At 35.9% G+C, this 17,655-nt stretch overlaps 1 long non-coding RNA gene across 1 annotated transcript; it reads left to right on the top strand.

Annotated features, from left to right (window-relative positions):
• Nucleotide 1: 1 nt before the first annotated feature.
• Nucleotides 2-14,213, top strand: LOC117037578 (uncharacterized). The gene is made up of 4 exons (XR_004425550.1): nucleotides 2-151; nucleotides 729-821; nucleotides 3,922-4,043; nucleotides 13,306-14,213. It is a non-coding gene; the product is annotated as an uncharacterized LOC117037578 (long non-coding RNA).
• The last annotated feature ends 3,442 nt before the right edge of the window (nucleotides 14,214-17,655 follow it).

The raw sequence follows: 17,655 nt of genomic DNA, 5'->3' as shown, positions 1-17,655 counted from the left end.
ACCTTTGACCTTCTGCGTTTTCTCGGTCCCAAGAATATCGCGACAACAAAACAGGCCTTCCCTCGACTGTAGCTGCGACAGCGCCCTCAAGTGTAGGGAGGCTCGTCCGTGGGAATCTGCGCTCCAGTGGCGCGGACTCTGGCAGCCTGAGGTATAGGTTTCGGGTCACCGGTGGTTTCCGTGGCTCTGACTCCCGGGAGTAATTTTCCGTGGAAGGAGATGCCCACTAAACATTTTCCAAAGCTGAACTCACCATTTCACCTTTAAACGTGTTGCTTTTCGAGAGCATGGGATTTGGAATCAAGAGACCCAAGTTCAAATGCTACTTTCAACAATCTTTAGCCTTCTGATCTGTCTAGACATCAGTTGCCTCATATATAAAATGGAGATAGTAATATAATCTACCTAATAAGATTTTCAGTAGGCTTTGATAAGTATTACTTTGGAGATGCTCGTCATGTTCTGCTTGTTGTGATGGGTGCTGGTTAGCGGGGTATGTTCGCTTTGTGAACACCCATGAGCTATACTCTTATTTGTATACTTTATTAATGTTTCTCAAACATTTATATATAGTTGTTTTTAAGTGAATTGAACTCAGCTGTTTTCCGGAGGGACTGTGGTTCCGGTGTTCCCAGGTTTTTACAAGAAAAGTTGGACATTTTGTGTGCATGAAATCTCCAAATTTTTTCAATTTTTGCAACTAATCAAAAATTTTGTTTTGATTGTAGGGGTTTCACAAAATACATCCTGGCTAGAGATCCGCTAGCTCCAAGCGCAGCCTCTGGAAGCTGGCCCGGTACAGGCGTGGTACTCAGCCAGTGGTATGTTGAGTTCCCTTTTCTAACTAGCCCTCTGGCAAAAACCCTGTGACCAAGCCAGAAACTCCTGCTCGATGCCCCACAAGCCTTTAAGCCCTATAATCCAGTCCAGTTCTTCTACCCTCCACCTCCTACTACCCTTTCAACAATTCCATTAATCTCAGTTGCTTATAGGATAAATTTGAAGTTCTCATTTCACAACAATATGAAAATACTTAACACTATTGCACTGTACACTTAAACATGGTTAAGAGGGTAAATTTTATGTTAGGTTTTTTACCACAATTAAAAAAAAAAATCAAAGTCCTTAGCCAAGCCTACAAAAACTCTTATCAAGCCCTACTTACTTGTCCCTTTTCATCCTCACTATTATCTTAACCTTTACCAGGTACTCCAACTCCAGCCATCCAGAACTATTTAAAATTACCTGAACGAAATGCCATGTTTCCCCGAAAATAAGACCTAGTCGGACAATCAGCTCTAATGCGTCTTTTGGAGCAAAAATTAATATAAGACGCGGTCTTATTTTACTATAATATAAGACTTGGTCTTATATAATATAATATAATATAATACAAGACGAGGTCTTATATTAATTTTTGCTCCAAAAGACGCTTTAGAGCTGATTGTCCGACTAGGTCTTACTTTTGGGGAAACATGGTGGTTTTCTCTTGTCTTCATTCCTTTTCCCTCATCAGCAGGCAAATACCTGTGCATTTTCAGGACAGATCAGCTTCAATTTTTTCTTTCAGTAAGAGGTTGATTCCAGACAAACACGGTTTCCCTCAGACCTGCTCCCAGGAGACCTAGCACTACTTAACTAACTTCTTAGTAACTATTGATAAAACTTGTCCCTTTCTCACTGTGAGTGCAAGGGTACACAGTACAGTCGTTTTCATATTTATGCCCATCACTTAGCACATAGTAGGCCCTCAGAATATTTGTTGGATGAACAAATAAGAGATAGATGATATCAGTGGTGTTCTCAGTTTTCGAACTTTATGGATCAATCCAGATTTTCAAAATAATTTTGGGAACCAACAGGACTAAAAGTTTTAAATTTCACCAAGTTATAAAACAAAAGCAAAAAACAACTGCCATTTATTATCAGCATCATTTCATTTTAAAATTATTATTTTGACCCCCAAAATAAAAATAAAGAACATATCCTCTAAAAGGTTGGTTCTTTTAAATAAATAAATCAGCTTTATGAAAAACTACAGACATTGTATTTCTTGTCTGATTGCAGACTGATGAAAATTAGTGACCAGGGGAGTTAATGAGTCCTTCCAAATATAATATTGAGTCTAATAAACTCTGCGTTAATTCTATACCTATAGTAACCTTGACTAAGTTTACTTCATAGGTGGCAGGCAGTTCACTAATTTAAACTTTCCCAGTGGAAAATGTTATAGACTCCCACCCTACCTACTGCAGAATAAAACCCAAATCTGCCTTCTTGCTACTCTGTTTCTCCTTTTTGCTGAAGAGTGAAAAAGCCACATGGGAGGCATTAATGAAGGCAGCTGCATCTAGTTCATTCTAGCAACACCAGCACTGAAGGGATTTATCGAAGGTCTATATTTCAATTCTCAACTTTGTTTTGTAATAAAAGCTTTCATTAAAAAAAAATTAAATTTCCCTGACATATTAAGTGGAGCAATCATCAGTTTTAATTTAATTATATTGAATAAAAGACAGCATGGTGGTGTAAAAGGTCTCAACCATCTGACAATTTCAAAATTAAGATAGAATAAAACGGAATAGAAAAATGTCAGAATATATCAGACCTAGTAAGGTGTCAATATTTCATTAATTTTCTTTTCATCTGTGACTAATCTATTGAATACATTCAATGATTTTGGAATTTTGATTACTGTGTTTTTTATTTCTAAAAGTTCCATTTAGTTCTTTTTCCATTTATATCATTTTGTAGTTATTCTTTGCAGGCATCTTTAATATAGATTTAAACCCAGTAAGCAGAATTGTTTTACAGTTACTGTATAATAATAATAGTATCTGAAGTCTCTTCCAATCTTTCTATTGTCTATTTTTGTGCTGGTTCTCCCTCATGAAAGTCTAGTTATATTGAGCCCCTAGTTACACATTTGTGTAGTGGTCATTGTGTTTGAGGTCCAGGATGAAGATACTCTCTTCCAGAAATAATATATATATCCTGCTAGAGTCCTACAGGCATTTATTAGGATAGTGCAAAAGTAATTGCAGTTTTTGCAATTATTTTTAATCTTTTAAAGCACGGTTACTTTTGTACCAACCTAATAATAGAGCTTTTGGCTTTAGGCTTCCTGGAAAACTCAGGTGGTTCCAACCCAGCAATAATTCAGGGTTGGTGAATACATGGAAATGCTGTGTGCTCAAAGGGTTAGAAGCTCTATGCCCCTTCTCCATACTTTGCCTTATGCATCTCTTCCATCTGGCTGTTCCTTTTATAATAAGTCAGTCATCTGGTAAGTAAAATGTTTCTCTGAGTTCTGTGAATGGCTCTAGAAAATTAGTCAAACCCAAGGAGGGGGGTCATTGAGACCTCCACTCTAACTGATCGATCAGAAGCATAGGTGAGAACCTGGACTTGAGATTGGCATCTGAAGGGGAGCGGCAGTCTTGTAGGAGTGAATCCTTAATCTGTGGGATCTGACACTATCTATGGTTAGATAGTGTCAGAATTGCTTGTTGATTTGGGCACACACACACACACACACACACACACAGGAATGGTTTCCAAAATTAACATCATTTTCTCCCAGTCTATAAATACATCCTGATCTCATTTTTCTTTCCTTCTCAGCTGCAGCCTATGGTTTTCTCACCAAAATTCTGTACTTCCTTGCAGCATTATCCTTCTCCAACCCTGCTCTGAAAACCCTAAGCCTACCTCAATATGAAGCTACCTTCTATGGTACTATTTGTCCCTAGTTTTTTCATTCTGATTTGTATCTATAACCTTGTGCAGTCCCCTTTCACACTGACTATGGGCTTGTTCATGTGACTTGCTCTGGTCAAGGGACATTAGCAACTATGACTTGAGCAGTGGCTTAAAAAATGCTAGCACACACAGGGCTTGCTCTCTCTTTCTGCTCCTTAGAACACTGAGCTTACTGACTTGAGAAAGCTGAGATGGCCTGCTGGAGAATGAGAGCTCATTTGAAGCAGAATAAGTAGACAGAGCTGAGGTCTCTCCAGAACAACCAGCCTACCAACCATCAGGTAGGCATTTGAATAAGGCCATGCTAGACCATTTAATCCAACTGAATTTGCCCAGGACAGAACACATAGAATCCTGAGAAATGTTTGTTGTTTTAAGTCATTAAATGCTGGGAGAATTTGTTGTGCAGCAAAAACATACATTTTTTCTTCATCCTTACATTTACCCTTACCCTCATAGCATGATTAGAAAAAAGTTCACATTTCTGACTGGAACTATTAGAAATGAATAGCATCACCTCTCAGTTGCATCTTTAGGGCCCCTGTCCGTCCTTTTACCTGTCAGCCACTCTTTCTCTGCCCCTCAATGACTGACTGTTTAATCCCTCACATGTTCCTCCCAGTGCCACCTCAGTCCGATCCCTTTTCATGTTTAGACAATGACCTTGCTGCCTACTTCAAATAATGTGGGGCTTGCAGGTTACTGTACGGACTCTACATATTTTTCTGTGTGGGATGAGAAGCCACTAGAAGATTTTGAGCAGCAGAGTGATAACTCTGGCTGCTATGTGGTGAATATAATATAGTAGAGAAAGAGTAGAATCAGGAAGTTAAAGAGATAGTGGTAGCATGGTGTAGGGAGGTAGAGGCGGAAGTGCAGAAGGTGGAGAGAGGTGGAAACAGGACATCATTCATGGAGACTAAGATGCAAATAATATCCTCTGGAGTTGTGAGATGCACTTGCCCTGGGTGGAGGGATGCAGTGAGATTTCTGGCAGTATTTTGAAGATAAGAACCAACAGAATTTGCTGGTGTATTGTGTGGGAAGAAGAGGAATCAAGGATAATCATATGTATTAAAATGATATTTTTTAATTGGTGCTTACCTGCCCTCCCCCCTCTGGGCATAAGGCAGACTATGTCCGAAATACCTTTCTTTATATGCTAGTCTTGAGTGGGTGGGTGGATGGGTGGGTGGATGCTAATTAATATTATTCTTTACAAAACATTACCCATTTTCTTTGGGAATATAGCTTTTCTCCGTTTCTATTTACAAAGTAAAAATAGTACATAATAATGAGTTCTATTGTAGAGTTGTTATAAATGGGATTATTGAAATGTACTCTACACTAGTACTTCCCAAAGCACAGTCATCAGAACAGTTATGGGTCAACAAACTGTTATCATTTGGTAATGAGCTAAGGAGCTTTTGACAGAATGAAATCAATTGTGTAACTAAACACTGTTTAGTTTAGCTGACTTTTTTCCTCCAGTAAAACTTTGTCTATTAAGTATGCTGATTTCATTCTGGCTTAATCTCCTTACCTTGTCAAGTGGCACCTTTTGTTGCAGAACCTCCAAACAAACTCTCAAGGCTCGTTTGTAGAAGAACATAAGATAGTCAAGCTTCCGAGACTCCAGACATATCCAAATGAGGTGCTGCATGTGGCAGGATACCTTTCTTTAAATAAATAAATAAGTAAATAAATAAGTAAATAAATAAGTAAATACATAAATAAATAACACTATAATGAATACATGATTGCAGAAATAAAAAGCTTGGACGGGAAGCACCGGAAAGAACCTTGAATATGCTGATTTAGATCAGAAGCTTGGTTTATAACAACTGAGTATGATAATGGAAATGGCTATAAGCAAATTTCTGTGAGGAGTTCCAGGAACCCCAATAGTCAGTGTCCAAATGACCCTGAGAGTAAATTTGATCTGTCACTTAGGGGATAAATTAGTGGTCTGGAAAAGAAAGGATCTTGGTTCTGGAGGGAATTTAGTCTGGGCTTGAATGGAAATATTTTTGATTAACAGGAGAGAATAGCAACCTCAAGGGTCAGGTATAGAGAACAGTGCTTTTGACAAGATGGGGAGTAAACAAAGGATGATTTTAAAGAAAATGCATTCATTTAATCACGTATTTATTAATTCATAGTGGTAGGCACTATGAAATGGGGGAAACACATAGGCTGTGCCTTCAAGAATCTTAACGCGCTAAGGAGAGTAACTAATATAGGCCTGTACACTTACGCATTGCCTAATCTATATATGGATTCTACTCAATGACACCTTCAAATAGGATAGTAAAACAACAGGGGATGTACTACGATGAAGTCCAGGCATAACCAAGTCAAATTACAAAGTGTTCAAGAACATGATGGATGTTGTTTAAACTTTTGGTCAGAATAAATAGCCACATACACACTTCCTACCCACTGCTCCCAAAATCCATTATTGCAAATTGTGTAGAGTCTCCTCTTAAATAGCATAAAGATCCTCTTAAAAGGGATCTCAGCAATGGTATTCATTGCAACAGATTTTTACTTGCAAATCAGATATTTATTTATTCAATAGTATTATTTAGATGCATAAAGACAAAATAAAGGTCCTTTATTTTGAAACCTTCTCAAAAACTTTGATACTATGTATGCATAATTTGCAATTAATTGACATGGCTTCAATCCCAGCTTCCCCTCCGTCTAGTTTTGTAATCACTGGCAAGTGACTTAATCCCTCTGAGCTACAGGTCCTTGTAAAATGGAGATAGCAATGCCTGCCCTATCCACCTCACAGGATTATTGCCGCGCTCAGTAAAAAATACATAGGACAGTGATTAAAAAAGGAAAAAACTAATTTTGGGCCTTGAGCATATACCAGCATCCAGGGTAATATTTAAATTGTCACCTAATTTTTCTGAGCTCCTTGAAAGATGACTTCAGACTGCATTTCTCTTTTTCTTTGCTAAACTACCAAATAACCTCATGTTTTCTATTCCCATTCCTTTGTCTGCATTTTTCCTTTTTAATAATTGTTGAAATAAGAAGTGGTTTAAATATTTAAGTCCCTAGTAGTTAACACTGAAAATATTGAGAAAAAGGGACACACTTCTATTATGGCAATAGGAAAGAAAATGTTATGGAAGTCCTGTTCTAGTAGTAGAATTATTCACATTATCTCACTTAATCTCTTTTAATCCTCACAGCAGTGCTGTAGGATAAGATTATTAAATGAGGAAACAAGAATCAGTGGTTTAGAGATTTGCCCCAAATCACAGAGATGTAGGTGAGGAGCTGGGATTCAAACTCACGTTCTATCACAGAGATTAACTTCTTTTTCCTCTAATATTCCCAGATGATGTTGATTCTGCTGGTCTGGGGTGCATGTTTTAAGAAATACTGGGCAAGACTGTGCTGTGTTTATCACCTAGTATCTGTAATACTGCATTAAACATTGGATTGGAAACCCAGAATATACTGGCTAGGGAACAACAACTCAGGTTATCTCTCTTGAAACACACACACTCCTTTTTTGTGCACTAAAAATAAAAGAGGAACAAAAAAACACATGAGACGTATAAATAACAAAAATTAAAATGGCAAGTGTAAATCCAATTCAATAACATATGTGAATGGATTAACCAATCCAATCAAAAGACAGGTATTTGGATTAAAAAAAAGAGCCAACTATATACTGTCTAAACTTTAGATTCAAAGATACAAATAGAAAGTCAAAGAATGGAAAAGGGTATATCATGCAAACAAAAAAAAAAAAAAGCCAGAGTGACTGTACTAATATCAGACAAAATAGACTTAAAGAATGTTAACAAAAAATGCTATTGGAGGTAAAGAGGGATATTTCATAATGACAAAGAGTCAATCAATCTATCAGGAAGCTATAACAATTGTAAACATCTAATAACAGATCATCAGAATGCTTCAAGCAAAAACAGAGAAGTGAAGGGAGAAACAGATAGCTGTACAATAATAGGTGAATACTTCAATACTCTTTGAAAATGGATAGAACCACTTGAGAGACAACCAATAAGGAAATATAAGACTTGAACAATGCTGTAAACCAACTAGATCTAATGGACATTTACAAGCATTCCACCCAACAACAGCAGAATGCACAATCTTCTCAAGTATACATGGGAGATTCTCCACGATAGACCACATGCTAAAGCCATGAAACAAACCTCAAACACTTAAGAGGATAGGAATAATACAAAGTGTGTTCTCTAATAAGAGTGGAATGAAATTAAAAATCAATAACAGAAAGGATTTGAGGAAATTCACAAGCATGTTGAAATTAACCAACATATTCCTAAACACCCAAAGGGTCAAAGAAGAAAGCAAAAGGGTAGTAGAAAATACTTTGAGATGAATTAAAATGAAAGTACAATATGCCAAAACTTATACAATGCAGCTTAAGCAGTGCTTATAAGATAACTGAAAATGCCTATATCAAAAAAAAAAAAAAAAAAGATCTTTAATCAGTAACTTAACCTTCCACCTTATGACACTGGAAAAAGAAGAGCAAACTAAATCTTAAGCAACCATAAGGAAGGAAATCATAAAATTCGAGGAAATGAATGAAATAGAGAATAGAAAAACAATAGAGAAAATAATTAAAAACAAAAGCGGGTCCTTTGACACCATCAACAAAACTGACAAACAGCTGAATTGACCAAGAAAAAAATAAAAAAGACTCACATTATTAGACTCATAAATGAAATAGAGGACATTATTGCTGACTTTACAGAAATTAAAAGGATTATAAAGGGTAAGTATGAACAACTGTATGCCAATAAATTAGATAATTTGTATGTAATGGACAGATTCCTATAAAGACTGGAGCTACCAAAACTGATTCAAGAAGACACAATCTTAATAGGCCCATAAAAAAATATCTTGGTAATAAAAAAAAAAATCTACCCACCCACAAAAAAGCCAAGGCCCAGATAGTTTCACTGGTGAATTCTACCATACATTTTAAAGAAGAATTAATATGAATTCATCACAAACTCTTGAAAGAAAATGGAAGATGAGAAAACACTTCCCAACTCATTCTATAAGGTTGGTATAATACTGACAACAAAACTAGACAAAGATACCCCCCCAGAAAAAGAAAACTAAAATCCACTATCTCATGGATCTGAAGCAAAATCCTCAACAAAATACTAGCAAATCAAATTCAGTAACATATAAAAATTATACATCATGACCAAATGGGATATATTTCAGGAAAGTGAGATTGATATAATACCTGAAAATCAATAAATGTAATATACCATATCAACACAAAAACAAAAACCACATGATCATCTTAATAGATGCAGGAAAAAAACATTGACAAATCCAAAATAATTTCATGATAAAAACACAACAAACTAGGAATAGTAGGAAACTTCCTCAACCTGATAAAGAGCATCTGTGACAACTCCATAGCTAACAGTATACTTAATAGTAAAAGACTGGGTGATTTCTCCCTAAGATCAGAAATAAGACAGGGATCTCCACTCTCGCTACTTCCATTCAACATACAGAGGGTCTAGCACGGAAATTGCGCAAAAAATAAAAAAATAAAATAAAAGGCATCCAGACTGGAAAAGAAGTAAAATTATATTCACAGATTATATGATCTTGTTTTTGGGAAATTAAAAGAAATCCACCCAAAATTATGAGAGCTCATAAACTAGTACAGTAATATTGCAAGATTCAAAGTCAGTATACAAAAATTATATATTGTTATACACTGGCAATAATCAAAATGAAGTGAAATAATTTTACAGCTAAAATTATTAAACACCTAGAAAAATAGAGTTAAATCCACATGAACTCGAATTTGTTAATTGATTCTTCGATGTGACAACAAAAGCACAAGTAAAAACGAAAAAAAAAAGATAAATTCTGCTTCATCAAAATTTAAAACTTTGCTTTAAGTGATACTATCAATAAAGTGAAAAGAAAATCCACAGAATGGGAGAAAATATTTGCACATCATATACCTGATAAGGGATCTGTATCTTGAATATGTAAATAACTCAATAATAAAACATAATCCAATTAAATGGGCAAAAGATCTGAGTGGACATTTCTCACATAAAGAGATATACAAATGGCCAGCAAGCACATGTATAACTGAATGCCATCAATAGACATTAGGGAAATGCAAATCAAAATTATGATGTGATATTCATACCCATTGAGATTGCTATAATCAAAAAGTCAGATAATCACAAATGTTGGTGAGGATGTGAAGAAATCAACATTTATACACTGCTGGTGGGAATGAAAAATTGTGCAGTGACTGTAAAACAGATTGGCAGTTTTCCAAAATGTTACACCTAGGGTTTCCATGTGACCTGGCAGTTCCACTGCTGGATTCATAACCGAAAGAATTGAAAACACAACATGGATGGATCTTGAGATCATTATGCTAAGTAAAGTAAGTCAGACAGAAAAAGTCGAGAACCATATGACTTCATTCATATGTGGCATATAAAACTAAAGGCAACAAAGGAATAGGACAAGCAAATAAACTCATAGACAAGTTAGTGGTCACCAGAGGGTAAGGAGGGAGAGGGGATAATAGAAGAGGATAAAGGGGGTCAAATATATGGTAATGGAAGTACCTGACTGACTCTGGGTGGTGAACACATAATGCAATATGTAGACGATGTATTACAGAATTGTACACTTGAAACCTATGTAGTTTTGTTGATCATTGTCACCCCAATAAATTAAAAAAAAGAATTGAAAACATGCGTTCAAACAAAACCTTGCTCACAAATACTCATAGCATTATTCACAATAGTCAAAAGGTAGAAATAATCCAAATAGTCCAATAATAGATAAGTAGATAAACAAAAGGTGGCATATCCATACAGAGGAATGTTATTCAGCTATAAAAAAAATAGCACGTTACAACATAGATACACCTTGTAAACATCATGCTAACTGAAAAACAATCCAGACACAAAAGGCCACATACTGTATGATTCCACTTATTGAAATAACCAGGGTTGCCAAATCCTTGAAGATGGAAAACAGATTAGTGGTTCCCCAGGGCTGGGGGTAGGGAGAAATGAGGAGTAACTGTTAAATGGCAGGATTTTCTTTTGACATGATGAAAATATTGAGGAATTAAGACAGTGGGGATGATTGTACATATACATACGTACACATTGTAAATATGCTAAATGACACTAATGGTGAATTTTATTTGTATTTTACAACAACAACAACAATAATAGCAGCAACCCATGTACCTACTATCCAGTTTAAGAAATAAACCTTTCTAAATACAAAAAAGCAAACTGACTTCAATAATAAAAATGGATTTTTAAATTTTTTTTTTAAAGCAACTTAGAGCTTTTTACTGCATATGGTATGCCAGATGCCAAAATATATAGTTCAGAGTCCTTTGGTAGGTTGTGAGGAGCCATGGTAAATCATTGAGCAGTGAAGTGACACAATCAGAACTCTGTTTTAGGAAATCCATCTGGCATCACAAGATTAATTGGAGAGAGATGATCTGGAGGCAGACCTCTTGTAATGGTCTAAGCCCCTTGAGGCCTTAAATTGGGCATGGTAGTAATGGAAAGAAACATGAAAGACTATTTGTCCTTTTGTCTTCTTTTATATCCACTGCACATCAATCAGATTTCTGTTGTAGCAGGAGTTAGCATATCAGAAGATACATAACAGTATTCTTCTAGATGCAGGAATATCTAGAACTTCCCAAGGAAAACATCAGATCAGGAAATATCAAGCAGCCTAAAATGTTTTTTGTTTGTTTGTTTGCTAAGCAAGGAGTTTACAGTATTTACTTCCTTCGTCTATCTCTAACTGGCCTAAGATAAGCAGCAGCTATCATTTACTGATCATTTGCTTAGTGACTTATACATTTTTACTGATCAGCTCACTTAATCTTTTTTTACAACCCTGTGAGATGAGTACTACTTAGGTCCATTTATAGATGAGTAAATGAGTTCAGAGAGAAGAAGAAAGTTGTCCCTTAAGATAAGGAGAGTTGGACTTCATACCTGATTCCAAAACCTGTGCTCTTAAGGAAAAAGGGCGGGGGTGGGAGGGAAGCAATTAAAATTGAGAAGCATGGTGTTTTGGCCAAAACATTCTTTATTCCTTCTGAGCTTATCATAATTTTTCTTTCAGAAGGGCCAAGGTAAGCTTACTGCTTTCTGGACGTTTGAACATATTTATTTTAATTAGTCCTTTGGGGACTCACAAAAAAGACTTATTTATGTACATCTCTTCTAAGTATGTTAAGCTGTTGCATTATAGGCTGAGAAGGATAAAGCTTCAGGTCACACTCCTGAGGTAGGGGGTGAGGGCCTCCACCAATGAGTTGGGTTTTTACTGTGCAAAGCATCAAAAGAGGTGGGAACTGAAACAGGAAACCAGAGCAAGAGGGCCAGGAGGGGGTACTGCAGGTATTTGGCTGTGAGTCATTCTGTTGTTTTCTTGAGAGTTTATTTCAAGGCTCTCCTGGAAGAACAAGAAAAGATGACCTCTACAGCCCAGTGACAGACAGGCCTAGGCCCCAAAGCTGAAGATGAATGAGCCTTATCTTAACAAAAGATTATCTAGGTTCATGTTACTCTTTTTGTTCATTTTCTTCTTGTTATCCCTTGACCTTTGGTAAAATCTTATTTAAATGTTTCAGCCTGATTTAACTAGGCCATAGGAGGTTTAAAAAAAGAAAAAAAAAAAAGCTCTGTCCAACTTAGACCAGAGGCAAAATGATTCTGGGGAATAGGCCCCCTTGAGCGAGTTTGGTGGTGGAAGCATTAATTGTGAGCTCCTAAAGGGAAGTTAAAACCCAACACATCAAAATTGGGAGTCAAACAGCCCAGCCACATCTCATCATTGTCCTTGGGATGGTCTCTTTCCTTCCACTGTTAAGGAGACGCCATTTGTGTTAGGAGGACCCGGGGTTCCTTATTTATTTACCTCAGAACAATGTTTTTCAGTCTGCAGGTCAGACCCATCAGTAGGTCATGAAATTAATTGGGGGATGTCAATCAGCACGTGTTTTTAAATGAGATACGATTAAAAACTATCATGCACTTAGAAAGTTTATTATTTTTTGAGCTTTTGTTTCAGGTTTTAAAAACTGTGCATGTATGTGTGTTGGGTCATCATGTGAAGTGTCTTACTGTGGGTTATGATTAGAAAAGTTTGAAAACCACCGCAACGAACACATGTCTAATGAAATCAGGAATGATTATCAAGGGGGAAAATCCTTACAATCCTTATTTTTTGTTGTTTTACTTTATAATTTGTACACTCACAGATTTTTCCCTTTAACACATGTAAAAAATAACCTCCCTTAAAACAATTCTTTTGGATGCTTTCATTCAGGAATTTTGCACTATTTAGTAGTTCACAGGTCTGTCAACCCCTTTCTTTGGCCGGCCAGGAATGAGGACAAATCTGCTGGTGAGGTTAGGTGCCTGGAAATACTGATCTTTGGTGGGATTTGAACTTCTTTAACCTCTTTGCTTCTTTCAGGAGTCACATCTGTGTCAGGATTCACCCATGCCTGCTGATCGACGGGGACACTAAGACTCTTCACCTGAAAGACTGCCAGTTGTGATCTAAAGACAATGAACTACTACTCATCACTCCTGAATTGCTTGGTCCTTGTAGTCTTTATTGTGATGCTAGATAAACTGAAGTGTCACTCTATAATTTAAATCTCTTTCTGGGATCAGCACAGGTCACAATGCCCCTGTTCCCTTGAGTTCAATAGCAAGTATTTATACCATTAATTCTGAACCGTAATCATGCTTAGTTACATGTGATTAAACTGTTTCATATATGTATGCCATAATTAATGTGAATTCATTTATCTCTCAGACATTTTTCATCACTTTATAAGCCAAATACTCAGATATATCTATTTACCACAATAACAATAACACCTCGGTTATGGCTTCATGGCTTGTGGGGGTTGGGGTGGGGTGAGGAAGTTCTTTACCATACAGAACAAAAACATTAACTGATATCTCTTTACTGATATCATTCAATAATTATAATTTATAACAATTTATAGGCATTTTAGGGAAAACTAAGGAAATCCCAACAAAAGCAAAAATCTTACTGAGTGTAAATAATTGACTGACATTTAATCCACCTCAGATGACTACTCTAAAACAACCATGATTATTCTATTCCCTTACCAGTAATTGGTTCAAAATTCGGCATGTGACCAATTGTGCCAGGGTTCTTAGAAACACTCCCCCAGTCCTAAGAGTGGTCTTCTTTCTCTGGATGTTGACATGCCTGGGTTATGATGCCAAGGCTTTCTGCTGTAATCTCTCTATTGCCTGAGGATGAAACTGTTACCTGAAGGATGAAGCTCTGTCTGAAGGATGACAGAGTAAAGGGATCCTTCATGACATGGTTATGCAACTGCATCTATCAGCCCTGCCCTATCTCTGAACTTCCTTGTTACATGACAATAAATTTTCTTATTGCTTGAGTATCATTGGGTTTTATTAATCATTTACAGCTACCACATTCTAACTGATCTGGTGAATGTTAGTGTCACATGGTAGCACTGATTCTCCTTAGATGCTGCTAAAATGCTTTCTTCAATTCCTCGTATATTTTCAGTGTAGAGAGCCCTCTGGAGAATATACATGGCTTCAAAATTTTAGAAACTCTCCTAGGTACCTAGCCCTCAGTATCTTGTCAGGATTAGTTTATGTCTGTCAAAAGCTGCTATTTTCTCCTTTTTAGCCACTGACCTCCATTGCAGACTCAGGCCAGGTTTGAGAATTTAATTCTTTCCTTAACAAGAAGCATATCAAAGTTCCCAGGTGTCAAGATCCTGCTTGCTGCCGGTACATATATCTGTTACTTTGCTTACATTCTGAACTTTTTTGACGAGAATGCTTGAATAGGTTTCTGATTCCATATTGCCCTTCTTGCCTGTGTTATAGACACAAATTGAAGAGACTACTTCCAAGCTTTCCTTCAAGAGCTCCCTCATTTTTTAAGCTTCACTTGCCTGCCTGAATTCCTGATCCATTCCTTCTCTGACTTTCCATGTCTTCATGTTTACTTACAGCATGATAAAAAGTATTTACAAAAAGGAAATGACTAGCCCAAAGTACATTGGAGAAGTATTTCAGCAGGAGTGACCACAATAATGGTTCATGCTTTTTTATGCCTGTTTTCTTGAGGTAAGGAGAATTTATAAGCTGTTAACTTTGAATGCTCTGCATGAACTGTTGTAAAAGTTTCAGATGCATATTGAATTAATTTTTTTTTTGTTTAACTACCATAGTTTCCAACGAGAGAAGAAAAATAACCAAAAAGATTTATTTCAAGAGTGACTGTTATTTAATTAAAATATCATTAGCGATAGTTCACTATTTTAGGTTAATAACTCCTTTAATATAGCCATTTGTCATTTATAGACAACACCCCATTAACCTGAGCAATTGCCTCTGTTTTCCCTTCAGTTCAATTTAGTCAGTTTTAGGGGTAATCACAGATTTTTCTATGGCTTGTGTTTGTAAAATAACTTCTTGCAATCTGCTTTATGTGCATTTACACATAGGAAAAGAAGTCAAAATATATTACAGAGCCTTTATTCTTATATATTAACTATGTGAAATTTAATTTCCTACCAATCAAAATACTTTTCCTTTTAATTATGAATTAATTTTTTTTATTCTTCTTGTAATATACTCCTGAATTACTTTTTTACCTGTTATAAAATTCTAAGAAACTATTCATTATGTGTTAGGAAAACATTATTCTTGATCCAGATCTCCAAAGTCTTGTTTAAAAAGCAATTTATCATCAAAATTTTAAAACTTTTGTGCTTCAAAGAAGTAAAAAGATAACTCAAAGAATGGGAGAAAATATATGTAAATCACGTATCTGATAAGAGACATGTATCCAGAATGTATAAAGAGTTCTTACACTTAGTAATAAAAAGACAACCCAATGAAAAATGGACAAAGGATTCAAATAGACATTTCTCTAAAGATACACAAATGACCAATAAGCACATGAAAAGATGATCAACATCATTAGTCTCTAGGGAAATACAAATCAAAACCACAATGAGATACCGCTTCATACCCACTAGGATTGATGATTATAATGAAAAAGACAGACAAAAACAAACAAACAAACAAACAAAAAAACAACAAATGTTGGTGAGGATTTGGAGAAATTGGAACCCTCATATATGCTTGTAGGATTGTAAAATGATGCAACCCTTTGGGAAATCAGATTGGCAGTTCCTCAAGTAGTTAAACATGGTTACTATATGAGTTAACAATTCCACTCCTAAGTATAAACCAAAGGGAACTGTAAATATGTGTCCACACAAAATTTGGATCCAAGGGTTCATAGTAGCATTATTCATAATAGCCAAAAAGTGGAAACAGCCCAAATGCCTGTTAACTCATGAATGGATAAACAAAATGTGGTATATCTATACAATGGAATAGTACTGGTCCTCTTATGGACTAAATGTGTTTCCCCAAAATTCATATGTTGAAGCCCTTACTTCCAATGTGATGATATTAGGAGGTGAAGCCTTTGAGAGGTAATTAGGTTCAGATAAAGTCATGGGAGTAGAGATCCATGATGGGATTGGTGCCCTTTTAGAGAAGGAAGAGACACTAGAGCTTCCCCACTCTGCTATGTGAGGACAGGGAGAAGGTGGACATCTATAAGCCAGCAAGAGGGCCATCACCGAGAACCAAATTTGCCAACACTTTGAGCTTGCCAGGGCTGGGGGAAGACAGAAGAACGAGTGACTCCAAGTAAGTGTGGAATTTTTTTGGGGGGGCGATAAAAATATTCTAAAATTAAATAATGGTGTATAACTCTGAATATACTAAAAATTATTAAAAAGGTGAATTGAATGATATGTAAATTATGTAGAATCTCAATATGGAAGCAATTCAATTTTCTACCTATTTAGGTTCTGTTATTTAATAAAACTTTTAATTCTAGAAATATATTCAGAACCAAAGTAAGAAGTACATAAAACATATTAATAGTCCACAATGATGATCATCCAAATTCACATTTTATTGTCTCAAATATTTTCCCCTTGATTTACACACATTTGTTTCCCCTGAAGTACTGTTCTCTGCATTGAAATAACAACCACCACTAGAATTCTCTCTAAAAGTCCTTGAGGAGGTGAAGGGTTCAATTAAAGTAATAGCCCATCTATTGCCACTGACTGGGGAGAGAGTCAAACTTAGGTCTCATTTTTATCTGCTGAAACCAATTTATTTCCAAACCCTCAAGGAGATTTCAAAAAGAAACCAAGTGTAAGTTATCATCCAAAGAATGCAGTCTCTGTCTTCTATTTCAGTAAGACTTAAAAAGGGAGACATTTTAGGAGCTTTAGGTTCCAACTAAACTTGCCGTTTATTAAGTTTGTCACCATTCCTTAGTAAATGTAAATGAGAATTCCATAGTAAATGGATCATGGAAGAAACACAAATGAATTATGAAAAGATGCTTAACCTCATTGAAAATTAAGGAAGTACATTAATATAACAACAAGAATTAATTTCACTCCTTCCAGACTGGGAAAGATTTAAAATATTGAGAACATTTAGTGTGGAAGAGAATATTTGGAAATAAGCACTCTCATCTTACTGTGAGAACAATAAGGCATGATTGGTTTGGATAGTAACTTGCGATGTTGATTATAATTTTAAATATGTATACCCTTTGATTCATTAATTTCTTTTCAAAGGATCTATTTTAGATAAATATTTTCACAAGTGTGCAAAGATAAAAGCACAAGAATACTTACTGGAAGTTTATTCTTAATAATGAAAATTGGAAACAACCCAATAAACCATTAATGGG

The sequence above is a fragment of the Rhinolophus ferrumequinum genome, chromosome 18, assembly GCF_004115265.2.
Source record: "Rhinolophus ferrumequinum isolate MPI-CBG mRhiFer1 chromosome 18, mRhiFer1_v1.p, whole genome shotgun sequence".
Lineage (NCBI taxonomy): Eukaryota > Metazoa > Chordata > Mammalia > Chiroptera > Rhinolophidae > Rhinolophus > Rhinolophus ferrumequinum.
This window is presented reverse-complemented; position numbering and strand designations above follow the sequence as displayed.